Source organism: Bombina bombina, chromosome 7, assembly GCF_027579735.1.
Source record: "Bombina bombina isolate aBomBom1 chromosome 7, aBomBom1.pri, whole genome shotgun sequence".
Lineage (NCBI taxonomy): Eukaryota > Metazoa > Chordata > Amphibia > Anura > Bombinatoridae > Bombina > Bombina bombina.
Genome location: NC_069505.1, coordinates 425,605,243 through 425,617,742, shown reverse-complemented (window position 1 = coordinate 425,617,742; position 12,500 = coordinate 425,605,243). Strand labels below are relative to the sequence as shown.

The window sequence follows — 12,500 nt, the reverse complement described above, 5'->3', positions numbered from 1 at the left end:
TGCTTAGTTACTGCTAGCGCCTGATCATCTGCTGCCCTCCCCAGCTCACAACCACTAGTGCTGCTGCTGCGCTAACTGGGGGCTGTGTAGTCACTCCCTGTGTGTGTGGTCCTTTACTAAAATGTGTCTGCCGCTGCCTGACAGTCACAACCGCTAGAGTAGCTCAGCTGCCACCTCTGCGCTAGCTCATTTAACCAACTGTGACTGTGAACAAAAGCCGCACACCAGGAGCCCCTCTTGGGGCCCCCTTACATGCAGGGTCCTAGTCCAGGTCCTATTGCCCAACTTCTCAGTCCAACCCTGGCTGTATTTAGTTTTTGTGCTGCCCCAGGTTCTAGGAAATTAGCCCAAGCGAATGTGTGCACCGCTAGTCTGCTGCTAATTGTATTGAAGCTCAACTGAACTATTCTGCATATGCTAAGCTGGCAGAATGGCATCACATAGCCAGTGGGGAAACAAAACGTCTTGGCACGTGCCCACATTGCTGATAAAAAAATAAACTTTTATTCTAACAATTTAAACCATTTGAAGCACAAAGCCAACATGGGCAGAGTCAAGAGTGTTTCATCATTTCAACGTAATGAGGCCGAATTATCATATGTCTGGCGGACCTGATCCGACAGTGTGGATCAGGTCCGACAGACATCACTGAATTCGGAGAGGAATACGCTCTCCGTATTCAGCATTGCACCAGCAGCTCACAAGAGCTGCTGGTGCAACGCCGCCCCCTGCAGAGTCGCAGCCAATGGGCCGCCAGCAGGGAGGTGTCAATCAACCTGATCGTACTAGATTGGGTTGTATTGTGGCGATTCCTGTCCGCCTCATCAGAGCAGGCGGACAGGTTTATGGAGCAGCGATCTTTAGACCGCTGCTCGATAACTTGTGTTTCTGGCGAGTCTGAAGACTCGCCAGAAACACGGCCCTTCAAGCTCCATTCGGAGGGTGATAGATAGGCCTCAATGACTGACTACAGACCTAAAGATAGGGTCGCTATTTAAAGGTCCCACCTATAATTAGGAAAATACATTAAACCTTGAAACCACGTTTAGCGAGTATATAAATATAAATTCAAAGTCTTCTTACAGGGACAGTCTAGTCAAAATTAAAATATCATGATTCAGATAGGGCAGCAATTTTAAACAACTTTCCAATTTACTTTTATCATCAAATTTGCTTTGTTCTTTTGGTATTCTTTGTTGAAAACTAAATGTAGGTAGGCTCATATGATAATTCCTAATCCCTTGAAGGCTGCCTCTTATCTCAGTGCATTTGGACAGTTTTCACAGTTAGATAGTGCTAGTTCACGTGTGCCATATAGATAACGTGCTCATGCCGTGGAGGTATTTATGAGTCAGCACTGGTTGGCTAAGATGCAAGTCTGTGAAAAGAACTGAGATAAGGGGGCAGTCTGCAGATTCTTAGATACAAGGTAATTACAAGGTAACAAGTTTATTAATATAACTGAGATAAGGGGCAGTCTGCAGATGCTTAGATACAAGGTAATTACTAGGTAAAAAGTATATTAATATAACCGTGTTGATTATGAAAAACTAAGGAATAGGTAATAAAGGGATTATTTATCATTTTAAACAATAAAAAAATTCAACTAGACTGTGCTTTTAAAGAAATGGAACATTGAACATAATAAAGTTCATACATACTAAGTTATAAATACACTTTTTACAGAATAAAGAGATAAAAATCAGGCTAATAAGCAACCACTATCTTTATTTTTTTATTTGATGTTATGATGACCCAGGAAACTCCAGTAAGTATCAGGAAAAACTGGTTCCTTTCTGGGTATTTGCATAATAAAATGACCAAAGTTAATTGTATATACAGCCTTGGTTTTAGTTTCATTTCAGAGGAACAAGTGGATTCATGCCAAAGCTACTTACGTATTCCTTTAGCATATGTCATATTCTGATTAATCATGATCACCCAGATTAAAGCAATTATTAAAAAACCCTGGAAAATATTTAATTATACATAGTAAAAAATGTCACTGTACTCTCTTATTTATCCCTTTGTCTCAAATTTAGAGGCATCTTCATTTCTACAAGCACTAAGGTTTTTTGGCTAAACAGTATCACTATTGGCCATTACATGGTTATAGGATTGGAAAATGTATTTGTTCATAGGGTAGTTTATCTGTCTAATTACAGACATTTTTTAACACAAGCCTGAGAGAGAACATATAAGTAAATGTGCAATACTTTATTGGTTTGTGGAGATGGCATACTAATGTTTGGACCAATTAGAACAAAGCAAGCACTAATGACAGTTTTAATTGGTTGATTCCAGATTTAAAAAGCTGACACAAATTTTTTTTTTTTGTGCAGCTGATTTGGGTTTGGAAAAAAAACACTTTGTGGGGTGAAACGCGTAAATTTATTTTTTTTCTCTCTTTAGCTTGTTAGTATTTACACAGAGGCTTCCCCATCTCATGCATACTGTAGCTATTTGGCTATTGTATTGACTATCATAGAGGGAATACCCCTCACAATTACCCTTCTTGGGATCACTCATGACTTTGCTGTAGGATTTGTGTTTTTCAGTAGTGTTTTAGGGTTATAGGTATTGACTTGTAATCTTAGATGCATATTTTAATCATTTAATTTAAACGCATCATTTAGAGAGCTTATGTACTAGATAATATCTAATTTTCTGTGTTTGTTTAGGTTCCTGGTTTGAAGTTTTGCTCCAGTAGAATTGGTGCTTGAGCCAAGTGTCTCACCAGTCACGTAATTGCAAACTGACCTGCAAAAAAGCAACCATCCATGTCCAAGACTACAGAGGGTTGTGTGTGCATATTAAAGGGACATTGTACACTAGATTTTTCTTTGCATAAATGTTTTGTAGATGATCCATTTATATAGCCCATCTGGGAGTGTTTAGTATAGTTTTGCTTATTTTTAAATAACATTGTGCTGATTATCAGACTCCTAACCAAGCCCCAAAGTTTTAGATGCATACTAATGTCTAGAGACTTCTTGTTGTGTAATGAGTCTTTTCATATGCAGGGGAGGTGGGAGGGTCTGCTGTTCCTGCTTTCCCAGCCCCTTTCACTGGGAGTCCCAGCCTAACCTAATCAGCAGTGCTAAACTGGGAGCTTCTAAGTATGTTTTTAAAAGGTTTTATACTGGATTTTTAGATTAGTATCAGTGCATATTCTTCTCTATAGTGTCTATTATACGCAGACGTTGTGTGCAACACATTTGAGACCTGCATTAGATAAGCTTTCTCCCCAAGTCATAGCTCATCAGTGCTAAACAAAGCAGAGACAGCTACCAACCCCCCCCCCCCGTCACATATTCCCTGTCTGCTCAGTCCCTTATGTAGGAAGAATCCCTTCTAAAGCTCTCAGTTTCCTTAAAGGAACATACAAGAGCAAAAAAGAAAATGCTGAAATAAGTATAACCTTAATTGTTTTATGGGCAGCTCATACTATGTGGACACTATGGTGAGACTGTTTATGACTTTTGACCTTTTGGCATAAACCAACAACTGAAATAAATCTCATGTGTTTAACTTCATAAAGAGAGTTTATCACCAAGGGGTGTGAGAGAACAGGTCAATATGGTGAAATCTTTCTGTATTCTAGGGATGTTAAAGGGATAGTGTACAGTAAAAATGCTTTCCCCTTATTGTGTTCCCGATTACTTCCTATACCAGCTGCACAGGATGAAATGTATGGGAAATTAATTCTTGAGGTTTATTTTTGCAATTAAAATAACTGATTTTGTTCATTTAAATCATAACACAGAATGAACATTTATATACCTAAGTACTAGGTACTGCCTTTGTGTAGAGAGAATGAGATACAACAAGGAGAGCAGCTCTTTTTGCACACTCAGTCCTTTTTGATGGGCATATTCTTAAGAACATAATCGGCTAGATTACGAGTTTTGCGTTATGAGTGAAAAGCCTCATAACGCTGCTTTTTCACTACCGCTGCTATTACGAGTCTTGCAGGTATATCTGTACCTCATAATAGTAAGAACATGTATTTAGGTCGAGCGCCAAGGTGTAACCTCAAGCTAGTATACAGAGACCTCCTAGCTGGTCTGGAAGAAGAATAGATAAAAGGTGGAGGTGTATACAGCGCCTGATTAGGCAAGAGGCTTTTAAATCAGTGGAGAATCCGGATATGGATATAGATATATAAAAATATATTAAAATATATAAAATATATAAAAACATGAGTATAAATATAGATATAAATATAATGGAACAATTTATTACAAAAGTTTATGATATTTGAAATACAAGTATTACACCTATGTACTAGACAAATAGCTAATGAATTAAAAGTATCAGCAAAATCGATTGATCAATCAAAATTTCTGGGTTAAAAGCATCAACAATACATTAAATAATACATCAAAAACACACAAAAAAAGACAAAAAGGAGAGAGAGGAGGATCAATTAGGATCCATATTGGGGAGTTAATCCAAAAATATGTGTAAATCCAACTGAATGAAAGAAAAACAAAGTCTCAAAGTCAATAATGTGTCAATAGTGTTCCAAAAGTCAAACAAGCAACATGGAATGGTGTACCAAAATCCAGATGAACCAGTGAAACAATATATCTGTGTATTAACCTGCTGCGCACAACATGAAGAGAGTGAAAAAATAATAAAATAAAAATATTAAAAATATTAAAAATATTTTCCCACCATATTTTTATATGAGCTGATGACTCAAAAGGTTTAAATATAACAAGACTGTACACATTTTGCTAATGGAAGTAAATTGGAAAGTTGTTTAAAATGGCATCTGAATAATGGAAGGTTAATTTTGATTGAGTGTCCCTTTAACTGTTTCACTGCTGGGACCACTGGTGTTGACTGACATGTTCCATCCTCCAGTGAAGATGCTTTTGGTGTGTGCTTTAATGAGACGCACCCATGAGAGGTGCGGATTTAAAGGAAAGTGCAAGTCTCAGCATTGCACCATACGTTATTAGGAAGAGACGATAATTATAGTCAGGGATTATGATTATCTTTCCCCTAAGGACAAATTAATCGCATTATTTTAATTCATTCATTCTGCTTGCTTAAACAAATGTGTTTGTACGTGCACAAAAAACTGATTCATGGACACGCCCCCCCAGCCGATGAATACAGAGGTGTTGTGATATAGGATTATATTAAAGGGACAGTAAAGTAAGAATTAAACTTTCATATATCAGACTTTTTACATTTTCTTCTATCAGTTTTCTCTTGGTATCCTTTGTTGAACAGCATACCTAGGTAGGCTCAGGAGCAGCAATGCACTACTGGGAGCTAGCTACTGATTGATGGCTACTCAAATATGCCTCTTGTCTTTGGCTTATCAAATATGTTTAGAAAGGTCTCAGTAGTGCATTTGCTGCTCTGGAGCTGAGTTTAACTTTGTGTTTAACCACTTTGCAGGGGCTGTAGTGCTATAAATATTTTCACCCTGCTTAGAGGAGAGAATGGAAAGAGGTGATATGATAGCAACTTTCAAGTATGTTAAAGGGCTTAGTAAAACTGAGGCTGTGGCTGTTTTACATAAAATGCAAAATTCAAGAACAAGGGGTCATGATCTCAAGCTGAAAGCTAGTGGAATCAGGAATATATATATAAAGGGTATTAGATTCAGGAGTGTGTGTGTATATATATATATATATATATATATATATATATATATATATATATATATATATATATATATATATAAAAAGGGTAGTAGATTCAGCAGTATATATATATATATATATATATATAAAGGGTAGTAGATTCAGGAGTATATATATATATATATATATATATATATATATAAAGGGTAGTAGATTCAAAAATATAATATATAAAGAGTAGTAGATTCAGGAGTATATATATATATATATATATATATAAAGGGTAGTAGATTCAGGAGTATATATATATATATATACACAGGTAGCCCTCAGTTTACGCCGGTGTTAGGTTCCAGAAGGAATGGTTGTAAATTGAAACCGTTGTAATTTAAAACCCAGTTTATAATGGTCAATATAAGTCAATGGGAAGTGAGGGAGATAGGTTCCAGGCCCCTCTCAAAATCGTCATAAGTAACATCTAATACATTATTTTTAAAGCTTTGAAATGAAGATTTTAAATGCTAAACAGCATTATAAACCTAATAAAATAATCACACAACACAGAATATATAATTAAACTAAGTTAAATGAACAAAAACATTTGCTAAACAGCATTATAAAACTATTAAAATAATCACACAACACAGACTTCACTTGCATTTTTCTGCAAACAGTTCTTTCTATGCATTCCAATCTGGACTGATTTATAGACAGGAAGATCTTGTTCCTTTGAAATCTGCTCGATAGCTCAGGACTGGTTAAACTGATTAATTTCAGCTTGCTTGGTTTTGCTGCAACACAAGAGGACAGCTCCACCTACTGGCTACTTTAATAAATGCACTGCTTCTCAATGCTTTTCAGTAGCAGTCTAATGACTGGAAAAAAAGGTTGTTATTCTGAAACGGTGTAAATTGAACCGTTGTAAAACGAGGGCCACCTGTATATATATATATATATATGAAGGGTAGTAGATTCAGGAGTATATATATATATATATATATATATAAAGGGTAGTAGATTCAGGAGTATATATATATATATATATATATATATATATATAAAGGGTAGTAGATTCAGAAGTATATATATATCAAGGGTAGTAGATTCAGGAGTGTATATATATATATATATATATATAAAAAGGGTAGTAGATTCAGGAGTATATATAGAGATGCTAGAGATATAGTGAGCGTGCTGAGCACAAGACAGTGAGCTAATAAATCATTATGCGTAGAGGTGCTAGAGATGTAGTGAGCATGCTGAGCACAAGACAGTGAGCTAATAAATCATTATGTCTAGAGATGCTAGAGATGTAGTGAGCATGCTGAGCACAAGACAGTGAGCTAATAAATCATTATGTCTAGAGATGTTAGAGATGTAGTGAGCATGCTGAGCACAAGACAGTGAGCTAATAAATCATTATGTCTAGAGATGTTAGAGATGTAGTGAGCGTGCTGAGCACAAGACAGTGAGCTAATAAATCATTATGTCTAGAGATGTTAGAGATGTAGTGAGCATGCTGAGCACATGACAGTGAGCTAATAAATCATTATGTCTAGAGATGCTAGAGATGTAGTGAGCGTGCTGAGCACAAGACAGTGAGCTAATAAATCATTATGTCTAGAGATGTTAGAGATGTAGTGAGCATGCTGAGCACAAGACAGTGAGCTAATAAATCATTATGTCTAGAGATGTTAGAGATGTAGTGAGCGTGCTGAGCACAAGACAGTGAGCTAATAAATCATTATGTCTAGAGATGTTAGAGATGTAGTGAGCGTGCTGAGCACAAGACAGTGAGCTAATAAATCATTATGTCTAGAGATGCTAGAGATGTAGTGAGCGTGCTGAGCACAAGACAGTGAGCTAATAAATCATTATGTCTAGAGGTGCTAGAGATGTAGTGAGCATGCTGAGCACAAGACAGTGAGCTAATAAATCATTATGTCTAGAGGTGCTAGAGATGTAGTGAGCATGCTGAGCACATGACAGTGAGCTAATAAATCATTATGTCTAGAGGTGCTAGAGATGTAGTGAGCGTGCTGAGCACATGACAGTGAGCTAATAAATCATTATGTCTAGAGATGCTAGAGATGTAGTGAGCGTGCTGAGCACATGACAGTGAGCTAATAAATCATTATGTCTAGAGATGCTAGAGATGTAGTGAGCGTGCTGAGCACAAGACAGTGAGCTAATAAATCATTATGTCTAGAGATGCTAGAGATGTAGTGAGCATGCTGAGCACAAGACAGTGAGCTAATAAATCATTATGTCTAGAGATGCTAGAGATGTAGTGAGCGTGCTGAGCACATGACAGTGAGCTAATAAATCATTATGTCTAGAGATGTTAGAGATGTAGTGAGCGTGCTGAGCACAAGACAGTGAGCTAATAAATCATTATGTCTAGAGATGCTAGAGATGTAGTGAGCGTGCTGAGCACATGACAGTGAGCTAATATATAATTATGTCTAGAGAGGTTAGAGATGTAGTGAGCATGCTGAGCACATGACAGTGAGCTAATAAATCATTATGTCTAGAGATGTTAGAGATGTAGTGAGCATGCTGAGCACATGACAGTGAGCTAATATATAATTATGTCTAGAGAGGTTAGAGATGTAGTGAGCATGCTGAGCACAAGGCAGTGAGCTAATAAATCATTATGTCTAGAGATGCTAGAGATGTAGTGAGCGTGCTGAGCACAAGACAGTGAGCTAATAAATCATTATGTCTAGAGATGCTAGAGATGTAGTGAGCATGCTGAGCACAAGACAGTGAGCTAATAAATCATTATGTCTAGAGGTGCTAGAGATGTAGTGAGCGTGCTGAGCACAAGACAGTGAGCTAATAAATCATTATGTCTAGAGATGCTAGAGATGTAGTGAGCGTGCTGAGCACAAGACAGTGAGCTAATAAATCATTATGTCTAGAGATGTTAGAGATGTAGTGAGCATGCTGAGCACATGACAGTGAGCTAATAAATCATTATGTCTAGAGAGGTTAGAGATGTAGTGAGCATGCTGAGCACATGACAGTGAGCTAATAAATCATTATGTCTAGAGAGGTTAGAGATGTAGTGAGCGTGCTGAGCACATGACAGTGAGCTAATAAATCATGTCTAGAGATGTTAGAGATGTAGTGAGCGTGCTGAGCACAAGACAGTGAGCTAATAAATCATTATGTCTAGAGGTGCTAGAGATGTAGTGAGCGTGCTGAGCACAAGACAGTGAGCTAATAAATCATTATGTCTAGAGATGTTAGAGATGTAGTGAGCATGCTGAGCACATGACAGTGAGCTAATAAATCATTATGTCTAGAGAGGTTAGAGATGTAGTGAGCGTGCTGAGCACATGACAGTGAGCTAATAAATCATTATGTCTAGAGATGTTAGAGATGTAGTGAGCATGCTGAGCACAAGACAGTGAGCTAATAAATCATTATGTCTAGAGGTGCTAGAGATGTAGTGAGCGTGCTGAGCACAAGACAGTGAGCTAATAAATCATTATGTCTAGAGATGTTAGAGATGTAGTGAGCATGCTGAGCACAAGACAGTGAGCTAATAAATCATTATGTCTAGAGATGTTAGAGATGTAGTGAGCGTGCTGAGCACATGATAGTGAGCTAATAAATCATTATGTCTAGAGGTGCTAGAGATGTAGTGAGCATGCTGAGCACATGACAGTGAGCTAATAAATCATTATGTCTAGAGATGTAGAGATGTAGTGAGCGTGCTGAGCACATGACAGTGAGCTAATAAATCATTATGTCTAGAGGTGCTAGAGATGTAGTGAGCATGCTGAGCACATGACAGTGAGCTAATAAATCATTATGTCTAGAGATGTAGTGAGCGTGCTGAGCACAAGACAGTGAGCTAATAAATCATTATGTCTAGAGATATACGGCTAGATTTAGAGTTTGGCGTTAGCCGTCAAAACCAGCGTTAGAGGCTCCTAACGCTGGTTTTGGGCTACCGCTGGTATTTAGAGTCAGTCAGGAAAGGGTCTAACGCTCACTTTCCAGCCGCGACTTTTCCATACCGCAGATCCCCCTACGCCAATTGCGTATCCTATCTTTTCAATGGGATCTTTCTAACTCCGGTATTTAGAGTCTTGGCTGAAGTGAACGTTAGAAATCTAACGACAAAACTCCAGCCGCAGAAAAAAGTCAGGAGTTAAGAGCTTTCTGGGCTAACGCCGGTTCATAGAGCTCTTATGTGCTCTAAAGTACACTAACACCCATAAACTACCTATGTACCCCTAAACCGAGGTCCCCCCACATCGCCGCCACTCTATATATAAAGGGTAGTAGATTCAGGAGTATATATATATATATATATATATATATATAAAGGGTAGTAGATTCAAAAATATAATATATAAAGAGTAGTAGATTCAGGAGTATATATATATATATATACACAGGTAGCCCTCAGTTTACGCCGGGGTTAGGTTCCAGAAGGAATGGTTGTAAATTGAAACCGTTGTAATTTAAAACCCAGTTTATAATGGTCAATATAAGTCAATGGGAGGTGAGGGAGATAGGTTCCAGGCCCCTCTCAAAATCGTCATAAGTAACATCTAATACATTATTTTTAAAGCTTTGAAATGAAGATTTTAAATGCTAAACAGCATTATAAACCTAATAAAATAATCACACAACACAGAATATATAATTAAACTAAGTTAAATGAACAAAAACATTTGCTAAACAGCATTATAAAACTATTAAAATAATCACACAACACAGACTTCACTTGCATTTTTCTGCAAACAGTTCTTTCTATGCATTCCAATCTGGACTGATTTATAGACAGGAAGATCTTGTTCCTTTGAAATCTGCTCGATAGCTCAGGACTGGTTAAACTGATTAATTTCAGCTTGCTTGGTTTTGCTGCAACACAAGAGGACAGCTCCACCTACTGGCTACTTTAATAAATGCACTGCTTCTCAATGCTTTTCAGTAGCAGTCTAATGACTGGAAAAAAAGGTTGTTATTCTGAAACGGTTTTGGGCTACCGCTGGTATTTAGAGTCAGTCAGGAAAGGGTCTAACGCTCACTTTCCAGCCGCGACTTTTCCATACCGCAGATCCCCCTACGCCATTTGCGTATCCTATCTTTTCAATGGGATCTTTCTAACTCCGGTATTTAGAGTCTTGGCTGAAGTGAGCGTTAGAAATCTAACGACAAAACTCCAGCCGCAGAAAAAAGTCAGGAGTTAAGAGCTTTCTGGGCTAACGCCGGTTTATAAAGCTCTTAACTCCTGTGCTCTAAAGTACACTAACACCCATAAACTACCTATGTACCCCTAAACCGAGGTCCCCCCACATCGCCGCCACTCTATTAAATTTTTTTAACCCCTAATCTGCCAACCGCACATCGCCGCCACCTACGTTATCCCTATGAACCCCTAATCTGCTGCCCCTAACACCGCCTCCACCTACCTACATTTATTAACCCCTAATCCGCCTCACTCCCGCCTCAAAAACCCTATAATAAATAGAATTAACCCCTAATCTGCCCTCCCTAACATCGCCGACACCTAACTTCAAGTATTAACCCCTAATGTGCCGACCGGACCTCACCGCTACTCTAATAAATTTATTAACCCCTAAAGCTAAGTCTATCCCTAACCCTAACACCCCCCTAAGTTAAATATAATTTAAATCTAACGAAATAAATTAACTCTTATTAAATAAATTATTCCTATTTAAAGCTAAATACTTACCTGTAAAATAAACCCTAATATAGCTACAATATAAATTATAATTATATTGTAGCTATTTTAGGATTAATATTTATTTTACAGGTAACTTTGTATTTATTTTAACCAGGTACAATAGCTATTAAATAGTTCATAACTATTTAATAGTTACCTAGTTAAAATAATTACAAAATTACCTGTAAAATAAATCCTAACCTAAGTTACAATTAAACCTAACACTACACTATCAATAAATTAATTAAATAAAATACCTACAATTATCTACAATTAAACCTAACACTACACTATCAATAAATTAATTACATACAAATACCTACAAATAAATTCAATTAAATAAATTAACTAAAGTACAAAAAATAAAAAAATAATTTACAAACATTATAAAAATTACAACAATTTTAAGCTAATTACACCTACTCTAAGCCCCCTAATAAAATAACAAAGCCCCCCAAAATAAAAAATGCCCTACCCTATTCTAAAATAAAAATTCATAAGCTCTTTTACCTTACCAGCCGTTAAAAGGGCCTTTTGCGGGGCATGCCCCAAAGAATTCTGCTCTTTTGCCTGTAAAAAAAAAAACCATACAATACCCCAACCCACCACCCACATACCCCTAATCTAACCCAAACCCCCCTTAAATAAACCTAACACTAAGCCCCTGAAGATCTCCCTACCTTATCTTCACCACGCCGGGTATCACCGATCCGTCCAGAAGAGACTCCGAAGTCTTCATCCAAGCCCAAGTGGGGGCTGAAGAGGTCCATCATCCAGCTGAAGAGGTCGATCATCCGGCTAAAGTCTTGATCCAAGCGGGGGCGGAAGAGGTCCATCATCCGGCTGAAGAGGTCCATCATCCGGCTGAAGTCTTGATCCAAGCGGGGGCTGAAGAGGTCCATCATCTGGCTGAAGTCTTCAATCAAGCGGAATCTTCAATCTTCTTTCTTCCGGATCCATCTTCATCCCGCCGACGCGGAACATCCATCCTGGCCGACGACTTCCCGACGAATGATAGGATTCTATCAGCCAATCGGAATTAAGGTAGGAGAATTCTGATTGGCTGATGGAATCAGCCAATCAGATTCAAGTTCAATCCGATTGGCTGATCCAATCAGCCAATCGGATTGAACTTGAATCTGATTGGCTGATTCCATCAACCAATCAGAATTTTGCTACCTTAA

General features: G+C 37.7%; 1 protein-coding gene across 1 annotated transcript in view; it reads right to left on the bottom strand.

Annotated features, from left to right (window-relative positions):
- Nucleotides 1–12,500, bottom strand: part of FAM83F (family with sequence similarity 83 member F) — an 818,594-nt gene that overhangs the window by 45,751 nt on the left and 760,343 nt on the right. The window lies entirely within an intron of this gene.